The 16,096-nt window shown below is 38.7% G+C and overlaps 1 long non-coding RNA gene across 1 annotated transcript; it reads left to right on the top strand.

Moving 5' to 3' along the window:
* The first annotated feature begins 8,235 nt into the window (after positions 1-8,235).
* On the top strand, positions 8,236-11,892 carry LOC103099321 (uncharacterized). Its single transcript, XR_008912448.1, has 3 exons — positions 8,236-8,383; positions 11,162-11,222; positions 11,805-11,892. It is a non-coding gene; the product is annotated as an uncharacterized LOC103099321 (long non-coding RNA).
* The last annotated feature ends 4,204 nt before the right edge of the window (positions 11,893-16,096 follow it).

Here is a 16,096-nt window from a genome sequence, read left to right on the forward strand (position 1 = left end):
TTGGGGTATAAAACTTTACCAAGCCTGGCATGTGGCATACCCCAGTCTACCACCCACCTCTTCCCTGGAGAACCCTTAACAGAATACAATTAGTAAAAAGAACAGCCCTTGCTACAAGCCCAGTGTACGTTGTTATTCACCCTGAATAAGTGACTGTTTGCAAGACTGGCTTAAACCAGCAAGAACCAAGCAACTTAGCACTTTTGTGCAGCAGAAAAAGGAAATTAATTTTTGCCTTGTACTGTAAAACTCATTAGGCTCAATAGTTCACTTCCATTAGATGTACACTTCTCACTTCTCAATTATTGCAACATCATTCCAATTAGAGGTAAGAACATTTAAACATACATTAAGCAAGTTTGAATTCTCTTCACCTGTCCCCCAACATCAATTCCTCTCTCAATCTTAGAAAAGAAAAGGACATTCAAAAGTAATTTAGGGAAAAATTAAACTGCTAGATGCCACCATTTAATACTTAACAAGATTTGTCTCCAATCGAATAGCTTGTGCCAAGGGTTGAAATGAAGTAGGAAGACAAGAATGTACAAATTGGTTAATGAGAAATCTTTACTGGAAAAGACATTATATCTAATTTGTCCACATTACATTAACAATATATATAAAATCCCCAAATCTTAAAGACCCCAGACCTAGCTCTCAATATCTTCTTCCATGTTCATTTCTAGGAAGGTGGTTAAAATTTGTCTTTGATATCCCTCCATCATTGATTTTTAACCTTTTATTTCTTTGTCAGGTTATAAAAATTCAACTCCCTCCATTTGATTTTTAAACCCTTCCTAATCTGATGTCTGTTTCTTTTTTTAGAGTCATGTCACATTGCTCCTAGTCACTACTGGACAGTACAACCAAAGAGACCTGTTTTCTCTCCACATACACAACATCACATCTCAGCATCATTGTCCATTGTAGAAACTATCCCCTACACCCTGGAATGTTCTCCCTCCTCAACCTCCTTCAAGACTCAGTTCAGAGGCTGTCTCCCATATGAGATCTATCTTTTTTTTACCAAAAATATAATATAATATAATTAAGTCATACAATTGATCAAAAATGAACATTTATTAAACACCTATGTGTCAGTCAGTGTGCTAAGTGCTTTGTTCAGTCATTTTTCAGTTGTGTCCGACTTTTTGTGACCCTATTTGAGATTCTCTTAACAAAGATGATGTAGTGGTTTGCCATTTCCTTTTATAGCTCATTTGGCAAATTAAGAAACTAAGGCAGATGGGATTGGGACTTGCCCAGGGTCACACAACTAGTAAGTAAGTGTGGGAGACCAGATTTGAACTCAGGAAGATGAATCTTTCTGACTGCAGGTCTGGCACTCTATCCACTGCACCACCTGGCTTCCTCATGCTAACAGACAAGAGTACAATGAAGAAACAAAAGATCATTCCTGTCTTCAAGGAGTTTATAACCATATCTAATTATTATTGTTATATAAATTATTAATCATATTTTATCAATAATAAAAATTATTTTGTATTTATCTGTGTTCAGGTTGTTTCCTTCCAGGAGACTATAAACTTGTTAAGGATGAGAAGTTTACTCATTCTTTTTCTCATTGTATTTCCAGTGCCTAAGCCAATGGTTCACATATAGTGGCAGCTTCATAAATTCTTGAATGAAAGCAAAATGCCCTCTACTCCCAGTACAGATGCAATCCCCCTTTTTTGGCTAGATTCTCCTTTTATAGGTCCTTATCAGTCTTGTTCAGCCTACTGTTTTTAGCACTTCTCACCAACTTCAAAATAAAATATCAAAGTCCTATGTCTGCCTCTCTCCAATCCCACATTCTGATATGAAACACTGAGTAAAGCTGAGTTAACCCTTTATAAACTCCACATCCCATCTCTGTAGATTGAACATTTTTTAATCTCTCCCTGTAGTGAATTCTTTGCACTTTTGCTTTGTTGTACTATCCAATCCCATGCTCTCACATACTAAGAACACTCATAAATTACAGCTCCCAAGCTCACCCTCCCAAATGCCAAATCTGCTTGAATCATCAACCGAGGCATTCCTTTCTCCCCTGGTGAGGCTACCAGGAGCTAGGATCAGAACCACTCAGATTTTGTAGGTGTAAGAACCCATCTCCACCAGACTCAGGTGCTAGAATCTTTCTGGTGACAATGACAAAAGGATCCAAGGCATCCTCAGTCCTTGCTGGTTGAGTGTTCAGATGGAAAACACCTGCCTCCACTATCGCCATTCTTATACAAGTTCACCAAAGGGAATAACAGAAACCCTCTAAGATTCTACAATTGAATTCTCATGTTGAGGAGCAGCCTTATTTTAGACTCTCAGTTTGTCTGATGGTTTATTCCTGGATATTCCTCCCCTCAAGGGCAGTTAGGTGACACGGTAGATGGAGTGCCAGACTGGAGTCAGGAAGACTCGCCTTCCAAAGTTCAAATCCTCTTCAGACATGCACTAGTTGTATGACTCTGGGAAAGTCATTTAACCCTTTTAGCTTCAGTTTCATCATCTGCCAAATGAGCCAGAGAAGGAAATGGCCAACCATTCCAGTATCTCTGCCAAGAAAACTCCAAATGGGGTCATGAAGAGAATGAAATGACTGAACAATAATACTTGGAATATTCCAACTAGAAATTTCTAGTTTACTTAGCTGATTGGTGCCTCCTTCCTGTAACCTCAGGGATGGGAAGTCCATCAGATCCCTGTTCTCTCTATAAAACACCAAAGTGACTCAACCCCAGAGTTTCCAGAACAGTCTCTTCACCCCTACATAGTTAATAATTGATCTGATCTTATATTCTAATGGGGAAAAATGGCAGAGGGAAGTGGGAAAGTTGGAAAGGAATACAGGTTAGGAGGATGAATAATGCTACTAGAGAGGAGATAGAAAAGTCCTGAGTCAGGAATGAGGGTAATTTAGATCCTAATGGGAATTCTCTATACCAATGAAATCACAACTCCGGTCCATCTTTATATTATTAGAGCCTTCAGTCATAGTCATAAAATTGACTGTATTCTAACTGAAAAGTGAAACTCTTGAGATTGTCTTTGATTCCAGAGAATATAAGTTATTATCACCAATGGGATTTTTAGAGAAAAATAGTTTCCACAGATTTTTTTGTCAAGAACACTTTATAATTTTTCAAATAGGCCAGGACAGTCACACTAGCACTGCCCAGTGAAATCAAAAGGAAAAGTCCTGTTTTCAGAGTGTGTAAATTGCTTTCATTTACAACATGGCATTAAAGAATCCTGGCAGAGCATTAGTGGGAGTAAAATCCGTTGTTCCATTGACTAAACCTAAGCCATTGCTTTACAGTAGACCAAGGAAAACAGGAAATATCCCAAGAATGCTTTGGGGGATACAAGCTTCATTAAAGATAATCCAGTGCAATATGACAAAACATAAGGTAGCCATTCTTTCTACAGAGACCCAGATGAGGACTTTATTCTAAACCCAGAGCAGATTGGATTTTTGCATGATGTTTCCTTTAAACTGCTTTGCTTAATCTAGAAATACATTAAAACACTCATCCACCAGCTGTGCTATTTTCAGCTGTAGCAAATTAATGATGAGCATCCTCCTGACATTATTTCCTTACAGTGGAATAAAAAATGACTAGCACCAGATGAAAATACAGGAAGGGAACATTCAAACGTCCTACTTGGTCTTCATTTAAAGATATTTTTGCCCTGAAGTTGTATTCTCATGCAATTTGCATGCATATAATACAAATAATAATGAGGAGGAGGAGAATAACAAAGCATTTATCATGTTTTAAAATTTACAAAGAACTTAACTTGCATTCGTTTACTTAAATCTCCTAACAATCTGGTGGAGTAGGCTGGTTAAGTATCAGACAGAGGATTTGAACTCAGGTCTTCTTAAATCAAATCCATTGTTCTATCCTCTACAGCAGTGTCAATAATGGACCCCAAGTATGGCACAAACCAGATTAAAATGCAGTTGGGAAATATTTAACAACATAAATAACAATACACTAAAAACAAAATGACATTTTATTTTAAAGCTAAGTCAATAAAGTGGCCCTCGGGAATCCTTAGGTACACTTCAGTGGTCCTGTTTCTATTTGAATTTGAAGTCACTGTCCTACAGAATGACACCCATTAGAAAATATAAAGGTTTCCTTTCCCAAGTATCTCTAAAAACCAAATCCGGTTATCTCTAGCAAAAGTCAGCAGGCAGAAAGGCTAGAATTCGGTCAGAGATTTAACACTGGAAGGTCCTTTGGTGAGTATCTAGTCCACCACCCATTTTAGGATAAGAAAACTGACACTTAGGGAGTTTAAATGACTTGCCCACCATTGGTAGTAAGAAGTAGTAAGAATCAATATTTGAATCTAGGTTGTCTGACTCCAGATTCAGCACACCATCCTCTATCAATCTCCACCCCACCTGAGACCACCAACTTAACAGGCTGTGATGTTAGGATGAGAAGATCTTGACCATAGGAGATAAAAGCCCCACTTTGTGGCCACCAGAACAAAACAGAATTTTCTGAAAGAGATCTTATCTTTCTCTGCCTATCCAACTCTCTGTCTCTATAAGAGTAAGAAGAATGTTGGCATTTTTTCCTAACTCCCCCCCCTCCAAAAAAAATTGAGATCACACGTGTTTCACTATGCTGTTATGAAACCAGGGAAACCTTGGCAAAAAATTGCTGTCAGCAGGAGCAACACTATTAAAATTCCTTAGTAGTAAACAATGGTCCATTTCTCTGCTAAATTAATTACTAATGAAATCTTAGACCAGATAGGGAAAGGGGAATAGACCTGAGTGAAAACAGTAAAGGAGCACAAGGAGCCCCATCCTTCTAATTTGCTTCCCATTCTCCAGGTGTGTGCTATGAACTGCTCAGAAAAGGTAGTTGTTAAATTTTCAGTGTGAGCATTGACACCACAGAGAAATAGGGAAAGACTATAAATTGAAGCTTGATTTATTGTTTTGTTGATGGTTTAGACTTAAGAAACATGAAGAAAATATAAATAATGCAGATAAAACTTAAAACATCAGGCATGTTTTTTTCTCCTCAAAGATATGAATGTTAAATATCTACCAGCCAAACTATGCCCCACTCCCTAAGTAGAAGAATCATCATAAGATATTGTGAATTTTAGATTTACTCCACCCTGCTTAGTTTTTAGAATTCTAGCAACCAGGAATGTGTACACTCCCACTTAAGGATTAAGTAAGTGTGGGGGAGGAAGGTCTATGACCAGCATGTGCTAGCAAGTGACAAATCAGAAACAACTGACTGACCCCCTGGGCTGTCCTAAGCCAAGTTTAAGCCACCATTGGTACATGTGAGACACAGGAAGTGATGTAAATAACTGCCTATAGGCGGCAATGGGAGCTTTGGCAGTCTTTGGTGGTAAAGTTTACTGGGAGGAGCTCTTAGTGTGATTTAGGTGAGATGGTTTTCCCTGAATCAACCTTGGTGAGTGATAAGACTGACTCCCCTTTTCCTTGACCTTCTAAAGGCACTAGCCCCTGAGGAGGCCCCTCATCTTGGAGGAGGACTTGTGGCTGGAAGCAGAACTAGATTTAATCCTCTGAGCAGGCCCCTTGGCTGATGCCTCTGAACTCCCCTTGGCTTAGGCCAGGCCAGAGCAGATCTTCTACCCTTTCCCTCTTCTCCTTCTTCTTTATTTCTTCCTTCTATAGTAAATAAACCACCATAAAATCCCATACTGTCTTGAGTATTTCATTAGGATTGAATTTCAATCCCTGGCAACCACTAATATAATCAGTCTCAAACCCAAATTTTACTCCTAACAATATAGAGTAGTCAAAAGAACACCAGATTTGGAGTTGGGGATTCAATCACTAAGTCAATCAAAAACAATTTATTGAGCACTTCCTATGTCCTAGATACTATAAAAGAGCTTTGATCTCTGCCACTTATTAAAGTGTGACCTTGCATAAGTCTCTTAACTACTCTGAGATGCTATTTCTTCATGTGTAAAATGGAGAGGCTGCATCAAATGACCTCTAAGCTCCCTTCTAGCTCCAAATCTATGAACCTGAAAGACCATTCAGACTATCTACTATATCTAATGGAATAAAAGCAAATTAATCTACTGGGATACTTATATTGGTTCTCCTTCTGTGACTAGAGATGTCATTTTGCTATTCTGATTCAGCTTAAACCATTCTAAAAGGGGAATGTGAACCCCTTTTATAGGAATGGTAAATATCCATGTTTGAGTTTGTGTATGTGTGTGTGAAAAAGAGAGAGAGACAGACAGAAAGATGGAGAGACAGAGGCAGAGAGAGAGAGACAGAGAATATACAGGATTATGTGGAAATTATTTAAATTTTCTAAAAAGATTACTATACAAATACTAATATTATTTATTCAAATGTCTACTTACTTTGATCTCACTGTTTTCAATCTCTTCATAACTCCATTTGGGTATGTTTTTTGGGGGGTTTGGGGGGTGGCAGAGATGCTGGAGTAGTTTACCATTTCCTTATCCAGATCATTTGACAGTTGAAGAACCTAAGGCAAACAGTGGTTTCTGACTTTCCCAGGGTCACACACCTAGGAAGTGTCTGAGGCCAGATTTAAACCCAGGACCTCGTATTTCTACACCTAGCTCTCAATCCTCTGAGCCACTTAGCTGCCCCCTTATTTTTGTGTTTTCTTTAATCATGGAACCCCAAGGTGCTCAAACTAAAAGTCCCCATTAGTCTGCTACAATTGGGCTCAGCCATGGTTGTTAAGATCATGTCTATTTCCCAGGGCTGAATTTCTGAGCTGGCCCTGCCATGAAGACCTTGAATTCAGATTTAGTCAATTCAAGAGTTTTTATGGCTTGAATCTTGTAGGGTGGGTCATTCCCACTACTTAATATCAGATTTGAATTCTAGCTGAATTAGAGTCCTGCACTCAGCATCTCTGGAGTGAAAAGGATAGGGAAGATAAACACAACATGCTCTTAAATTTATCTGCATTATTAACACATTCTCCATCACTTTCTTAGGTGGAAAGAGGGAATCATAAAGTTGAGACATGAGGAAGTTTAGTGCCTGACACAGAGTAAGCATTTAATAAATATTCACTGATTGATTAATTTGGTCCCATAGTTGAATAAACTGTTCACTGTCCAGGCTACACAACATAAGTTTTTATTTGTTCCTTCCACCAAATCTGAGACTCACTCAGCTTTCTTTCTTCACCCTGAAGTCTTTATACATTTGCCTATTCTTGATTTAACTTCCTGATTAAAATCCAACCACTTCCTTCTCAATGACAGCTAGCATTTCACACCTACTCTTCATAGCAGTCGAGTTGGTTTGTTTTTCCTAAGTTTTTCAAAGGTGTTAAAGAAATGTCCATCAAATAAAGTGATGAAAAGATAACTTGTTGAACCCTTAAAGGCCTGGTGGGGAAAAATGTGTATTTCACGCATTTAGACTGAATTATTCTAAGGCACTAAAAGGGTTGCAATTTGTCACAAATAAGGAGAGGCAATGTTGGCCTCAGGCATAGCCACTGGAACATCATGAATTCTGAGTTTCTTTCCTATTCACTCTTTTCTGTGTTGCCATGGACAAGAGTTAAATTTTTTTATCTCTATTTGAGGAAGCATCTATACCAGCCATTATGATCTTTTTAAGCTTTGATCATGACACCACTGTCTACCTTTTCACCTTACTTTCTACATCCCCCACTCCCTAACCCTTATTCAACTCCCTTTTATATGTCTTCCCTGAGAGTAGAAGAATGTGTTTGCTTTTTTGCTTATGTTTATATTAAAACTTAGCACATAAGAAGCAATTAATATTTTTTTCCTATGTTTCAGCCTGAACTAAAAACAAAAACACCAACCCATCCCATACAACCACTGGGGTAATAGGTAGTTACCTATTTGCAGAAAAAAATGTTGAGCTTGTTATAGCAATGTCTCATCTGAGGGGTATCAAGTAGCTATATAGATGTCTCTGTTAGATGAGAACTGAGGCAGGAAAAGTAAAGTGATCTACCTGAGGTCATGAGACAAGTCAATAAAGGAAACAGTAAACCTCCTTCCATCACTGTCATTACTTAATTCTGAGTATTGATTATCTGCATCATTGGGGTTAAACTCATATAGAAATGGATCCCCAATCACTTAGAAAACCACAGATTAACATTATCTATGTTGTATTGTATTTTGGGGGATTCTTTTCATAAAACCTTTCCCAATTACAATTTATTCTGCTTCAGGGCATACTGGGAAGTTTTGGCCAGGATCCAGTTTTGATACTTCTGATTCTTTCCAAACTGGAAGGGGACCTCAGAGATCAATCAATGCTCCTATGGCACAGGTGGAGAAGATGAAGCCTATGAGACTAAATCATTAGTCCCAGTTCACAGTAAGTATAGCAAAGCCAGGATTTGGAACACAATCTTTGGACTCCAAATCCATCCCATTTTCCACTCTTCCATACTATGTGTCATTCACTGTAGTAAAAAATGTTTACAAAACTCTACATGTGACCTTTATTAAGTTAGCATGTAGCTTCATTCTTGATTTGGTACCAACCCCCATCATGCTATTCCTGTACTCAAATAATTTACGCTTGTATTAAATCCCCTTACTGAATCATCAGCTCCAGGAAAAATACGTCTTATTTTTCTTTATATTTCCCCAACTTCAATTGCATGGTGTTCTGAATAAATATAATATGGCAGCCCACTCTCTCTCCATTACCCAAAAACCTAATGCAGTCCTCATTAATTGATAAATCAAAAAACATTTAATGAGCAGCTACTATGTTATTAGACATTTCCTTCACTGACTAACCTTGTGGCCACACTGGCACAAAACCTGAACCTCAGTTTCCTTGTTTGTAAAATGGAAATAATACTTGAGCTACCAAATATGATGATATATGGAAATTCTTTAAGCAAAAAGTTCTCTATATGTTAGACAACCAAGCACAATTCTATAAGTTCAGTTTTATCATATTCAAGATAAATTTTTATATGTCTTTTAGTAGCCATAATTGGGAAGTAACAGGTTACTTGGGGAGAAAGTATAAAACTTAGCATTTATATATCATGTCAAGGTTTGAAAAACTCACTACATATATTCTCATTTTATCCTCATGACGAGTTTAGGCACAATTATTATCCCCATTTTACAGAGGGGAAAACTGAAACAGGTAGAAACTAGGTGATTTGCCCAGGGTCACACAGCAATTAAGTATCTGAGATAGGTTTGAACTTGGGCCCTTCCAAGTCTAGATGCAGTGCTCTAAATATATGTTTTAATTAAAACCTTTACCTTTCATTGTAGAATCAACTATAGATTAGTTACAAGGCAGAAGAGTGGTAAGGACTAGGCAATCAGGGTTAAGTGACTTTCCCAGGGTTACACAGCTAGGTTTAGATTAGAACCCCAGACCTCCTGTCTATGCGCCCAGCTGCCTCCCAGTGCTCTTAATATTAAGGTATATTTATACATATATCACTTGATCCTCACAACAATCCAGTGATGTGGGTGTTAGTATAATCTCTATATTACAGGTAAGGAAACTGAGCTAAATATGAGACCAGGTCCTCCTGGCTCCGAGCCCTGTGACCTCTCTACCTTGGAGGAAAATTGTAATTCCTTTTTGGAATTTGTGATGGAAAAGAAGAAAGCCAATCATTGTCTAACATGTTCCCTAGACTGTGGGAGAATCAATTTCAAAGGAACATAAATAATTCTATGTTACAGTAGGAGTTTGAAAAAATCCCAATTATTAATTAGGTGATTGTTCTTCCTGGCTGCAGTTCAAAATCATGACATATATCCTAGATAAATGAATTAAAAAACTAGAGTTTCCAGTGACTCCCTCCATCGCCTTTATTTTAGGAATTCTTTCCATGTGAATTCTCTTAACATCTCATCAGGAAATCATTCAACCAAAGAGGATTTGATCAAACCTACCAGCTTTTTAGCAGAGCTTGCTAAGAAGGTTATTTGAAATCCCAAAGTCCCATCAACCAAAGCCAGCTGATGTACACATTCCTGCTTTTCTTCCAAATCAGAGTTTATTACCTGTAGACACTTGGAAAACATGTGATGGCTTATAGAGAATGCCATTTCCTCTTCTCTGCCCAACTCTCCCTGTGTCCCTGTGATATAGGCAATATAGTCATTACCATCCTCCTTTATGTATTAGGAAGAGACAGTAAATAGAGAGCCAGCCTGGGAGTAAAAAGACTGTGACACACATTGGCTGTGGGACCCTAGACAAGTTAGCAACCTCTCTGGGGGCTCAGGTCCTTCACCTGAAAATTGTGGAATTGGGCTAGATCAGTATCATACTCAAATAGAAATGGATCCCTGAAGCCTGCACATTGACTTAGACATTCATGAATTCACATAGTTGATATTATACCTTTTATTTACTTTCTTAAACATATCCCAATTATCCTTTCAACTAGTTCTAACAATCAGTTTTAACTCTAACAACTCAGTAGCCTGAGTTGACCATCTTTTGACTCGATGATCACTAAGATCCCTTTCAGTTCTAGCAATTTATTCCTATGATATATCCAACTCATTTCACAGACATGTCATGCAATTTATCACAAAATCATAGCTGTAGTGCTGCAAGGACCTTGGGACCATCAAATGTGGAGGCACAAGTGCAGAAAATGAGGAAGGAAGGAAGGAAGGAAGGAAGGAAGGAAGGAAGGAAGGAAGGAAGGAAGGAAGGAAGGAAGGAAGGAAGGAAGGAAGGAAGGAAGGAAGGAAGGAAGGAAGGAAGGAAGGAAGGAAGGAAGGAAGGAAGGAAGGAAGGAAGGAAGGAAGGAAGGAAGGAAGGAAGGAAGGAAGGAAGGAAGGAAGGAAGGAAGGAAGGAAGGAAGGAAGGAAGGAAGGAAAGAGAGAGAAGAGGAGAGGAGAGAGAGGAGAGAAAATAAAGGGAGAGGAAAAGAGAGAGAAAAAGAGAGAGAGAGGGAGAGAGGGAGGGAAGGAGGGAGAAAGGGGGAGGGAGAAGGAGAGGGAGTGAGATGATAGAGGGAGGGAAGGAGGGAGGGAGGAAGAAAGAAAGTCACTTAATCTCTCTCAACCTCAGTCATCTCACCTACACAATTGTTATAATAATAACACTAATAATAATAATAGTAATAATTTTTGTTGTTAATTTCTTTTTCAGTCTCCTGTGACTCTTTGTGATCCCATCAAGGATTATCTTGGCAAAGATGCTGGAAACTGAGGTACATGGCTAACCAATGTTGAAGATGGAATTCAAACCCATATCCAGCTGGATATCCCCAACCCCAGTGTCGGACTCTCTACAACACATTACTACTTCCTATGTTCCTCTTGAGATAGAATCACTGGCTATCATTTAAGGTGGCCAAAGGAAAGTCTAAATTTCCATAATACAGTTGGAGAGAAAAGGGCTCACCCCACAGCATCAGAGGCCAGTGATCTCTCTCTTGGTGAACCTGCCTTTGATAATTCTGAGTCTAACTTACTGAAGAGTGCTGGCCCACTGCTACCTCAGCCCTCCAGTCCTCTCTGCCCTCTCTGAGGCAGGACTTATTGTAAAGCCCCCAGGTGGCCTCTACTGTCAGCTATCATCACTCTGCACTCTTTTCATGAAGCCATCACCGTACATGTAACTGTATAATAGATGTGGTTAAACAGTACAGACAAAATGATAGAGATAGAGATTACAATACATTATTAAAGGCAGTGGATATCATTAGACACCTAACAATAGGCAATTCCATTGAGGAGGAAGAATAGGATGCTCTGCGGGGAACTCAACTAAATCACAGATTCTTTCTCAGAAGGTGATCTCTTTCAAAATGGAGAGCTGAGCAAATGCCTATGAATGAGGAGGAGACTGGCACCTGCACAGGGTGATGATAAATGGAGGTACCAGAGCAGAAAAGAAGGAAGGAAGGAAGGAAGGAAGGAAGGAAGGAAGGAAGGAAGGAAGGAAGGAAGGAAGGAAGGAAGGAAGGAAGGAAGGAAGGAAGGAAGGAAGGAAGGAAGGAAGGAAGGAAGGAAGGAAGGAAGGAAGGAAGGAAGGAAGGAAGGAAGGAAGGAAGGAAGGAAGGAAGGAAGGAAGGAAGGAAGGAAGGAAGGAAGGAAGGAAGGAAGGAAGGAAGTCACAATCTCAACTTCAGTCATCTCACCTATAAGATTATTATAAAAATAACACTAATAATAACAATCTTGTTGTTGTTCATTTGTTTTTCAGCCTCCTGTGACTCTTTGTGACCACATTGAGAATTGTCTTGAAAAAGATACTGGAGTGGTTTGCTATCTCCTTCTCCATCTCATGTTACAGATGAGGAAACCGAGATAAATAGGGTTAAATGGCTTGCTCAGGGTCAAACAGCTAGTAAGTATAGTAAGGACAAATTCGAACTCGAGCTTTCCTGACTTCAGACCCAGTGCTCTATCCACTGCCCAATAATAATTATATCAATAGTAAATCTTGCCAACATTTATACCATACTTTAAGTTTAGAAGTAATTTTATAACTATCTCATTAAGTGCTCATAACAATTCTGTGATATAGGTATAATTATTCATTATTATCAAAGTCTTGTGGGCCTTAGAGAGGCATGAGACCAAGAGGTGCTAAGAAAAAAAAAGAAGAAGGTGCTATAGGCAAATCAACCGCATTGTATTCTACCCTTGAGCTAACCTGTATGTCCTCAATAAGATATAGCAGCCAGGAATACCCCAAGCAGCCTCTTAGCCCAGAAAATAAAAGAATGGGTAAAATCTTTAATGTAATCAGTCAGTTATGGGCATCTCCATCTCAACATGACAACTGAACCCACTACTAGTGCTGTATATACCATGCATGAAGCAGCCCAAAAAGCCCAGGTCTTTCCCCTGAATGTTCACAAAGAATGCACAACAAGCTGGTTTTTTATCCACAATTTTTGACTATCTTTTATGGAAAAATAAAGACCAGAATACAATGAAGCCAAAATGTCAATTTCCAGATCTATGGGTAATGCATCTTAAACCAATATTCAGCCCAATTGCTATTGGAAGGTTCCTCGAGAGATTAAAAGAGATGGGAAATAAATTAATAATGTGCCACTCTACTTCCTTCAGAGTATCTTGCCAAAAGAATATATTTCTCAACTTGGTGACATCTTTATAACTTATGTCAGTAGATAGCAGTTTTCAACTAATTCCCAGGACTGAAGTTGTTTTGTCTCCACTTTACTCTCAGAAATATCCTTAATTATTGAACTATGTTTTCAAGACTGCATCCTAGCTCTGTATCCCAATGCTCCACTCCCCAAAACTACTGGACCCCAAAGGCCTGTCCTTATATCATTCAATGGAAAGAACACTGTATTTGGAGTCAAAGAACCCAGATTCCAAACTGTCACATTTGATCAATGTGATCTAGAACTGGTCAATTAATACCTTTAGATCTCAGTTTCCTTATCTATAAAATGATGGAGTTAGACAAAATGATCTCTAAGGTCCCTCCTAGCTATAAAACTGAGATGTTGTGATCTGATTTCAAGAAAGACTGGCTCTTTCTAGCTCCTGCTCTGGCCAACTCCCAATGGTCTCCAAGGACCAGCTATTCCTCTCTCAATCAGAGAGTGGCATTAAGTCCCTGAGCTGTCAATTCACTGCCTATCACAAGCCTAGTGTGAATCAAATTAAGCTACTAAAATCAAGAAGGGAAAGAATAAGACTTAACCCTTTGCATTAAAGCAGCTTTTGCCCATTCTCATTTCTTTCCGTCTTACCGAGTCATCCTTTCACTTCTACCATAAGCTTACATTTTGTGCCCTGTGATTACCCTTCATAAATCAGCCTGATAATAGTCACTTCATGGAAATTCTCTAGCAGGTGACAGGTGATTCCACCACTGAATTTTGCACCAGGTTATTGAATATCCTCTTCCCCCATTTGACAATGACAGAAAACACATGGGCCAACAGCTGTCACAGCCTCTTTGCCAAAATGAAGCTAGTCTCTCCTTTTTCTTTTATACATGATAGCTCCCTGGGAACTAAACCTTGGTTCTAAAAATGTGAATAATAAGAGAGTTACCTTATATGAAGCAATAGTCATTTCTCAATATTTCAAGGGAAAGAACAACTGTGAATTTTTCAAAAACTCTTTGAAAGCTTCCAGAGTAGTGGGAGAAATAACCAAAGGCACACAGAGCATGGGTGGAGTTGTACACAATTTACACAAAGTAAATGGAAAAGTGGGAAGAGGGTTAGAATTGGCACTAATCTGTACAAAATTTTTCCTTATGTCCCTGGCCAATTCTATTTGTTTTCTAAGTCTCTTTTAATCAGGTCCCATCCTACCTTTCTAATCTTTTTTGTATCTTATTCCTCCTTTCCCAAGAATGAGCTGGTAAGAACAATTTGTTCCAATAGCCATGGATGCGACTGAAGCAAACACCAAGGAATGCTTAGAACTCGGCCACCATCCCCAGTGTCTCCAGCATTCACAAATTGTTTCAGCTTTTGTCCTGCCACTAGACTTTGATGCCTGGAAGAGAAAGTGAAGTCAATGACTTGGTGAAACTCTACCTCACTTAAATCCAACTCATGCTCATGCATTCAGTTCTCATGATGTCTTGGTCTTCTTCAAAAATTGAAGGGTGAACAATACCTCGTTCCCCACCTGTTATTCTTTTCTCTGATCCAGCAACACTGACCTCGTGGCTGTTCCTCAAATCCAAAACTACATAACTAGAGTACAATAATTTTCTCTGAATAACCCCCCCCCCATGCCTGGGATTCTCTTCTCTTCTTCATCTCTGTGGTATAGCTTCCTTCAAGTCTTAGCTAAAATTCCACCTCCTGAAAGTAGCTTTATAAGATCACCATTCATGCTAATACCTTCACTCTGAGATTATCTCCAATTCATCCTCTACATATCTTATTTATATAAAGTTGTTTGAAAGTCATCACCCCCATCATGAAATACCTGAGAACAAGGATTGGTTTGGGGCCTTTTTTCGTATCTTCAAGTACTTAGAACAGTGACTACACATTGTGGAGTTGTAAGTCATGTCTGACTCTTCTTTACACTGTGGGCCATTGCACACTAGGTCTTTCTATCCTGTACCTTCCAAATTGGGAATTTATTTTGAGAAGGGATTTTCTTGGAAAAAATACAAGAATACTTTGCCAATTCCTTCCCCAATGGATCACTTTTGTCAGAACCCTCTACTATGACCTACCAATTTTGGGGAGTCCTATATATCCCAGTTTCATTGGGTAATGCAAGCCCCTTTGCCAAGACAAGATGGTGATTTAGGAGAGAGAACTGGCACGCAGTAGGTGCTTAATAAATGCTTGGTGACATGATTTGACTCCTTGGAGTATATGCTCTAGAGTGGGTATAGTTCAGTAACTTTCTCACATCCCAAATTGCTTTCCAGAATAGCTGGGTCAACTCATAACTATATCCACAGGCTTCAAAACTGACTCTTGTTTTTATTATCTTTTCAATTTGATTGGTAGGAGGTAACACCTTGGCAATGTTTTTATTTTTTATTTCTCTTATTATCTATGCATGTCTAGGATAATGACACAGATCTGACCAAATCAGCCATATAACTACAACAATAAAATTGATCATAGAAACAATGACTAATATTTATACAGCACTTAATTCGTACTAGGCACTGTGCTAAGCACTATAAAATTATTGTCTCATTTGATCAAATGATTCAATCACATGGTAAAAAATCTACAATGTTTCCCTGTTGCCACAAGAATGATATTGAAATGTCTCATCCTGGCATTTGAAGTCTTCCAGAGATCGACTCATTGTAACAATTAAAATTGCTAAGAGACTAGATTGCAGATAAGAAAAGAAATTTATTTATCAGGCCAGCTATAATCAATAAATTAAATGGTCATTGTTTTCCCTCAGTAGTCAAAGATGAAGAAATTCAGCCTTGTAGAACATGAAATACAATTTTGGAAGCTCATTATTCAGCCTTTCCTCTAGAGAGCCCAAGACATCTCCTCCAATTGGCAAAGGGCCAATGAGGAGGCAGTCTGACATTCTCTCAGTTCCTCCCTAATTCCTTGAATGATAATGAAAAATCTCATGCCTGGTC

The sequence above is a fragment of the Monodelphis domestica genome, chromosome 5 (genome assembly GCF_027887165.1).
Source record: "Monodelphis domestica isolate mMonDom1 chromosome 5, mMonDom1.pri, whole genome shotgun sequence".
Taxonomy (NCBI): Eukaryota; Metazoa; Chordata; class Mammalia; order Didelphimorphia; family Didelphidae; genus Monodelphis; species Monodelphis domestica.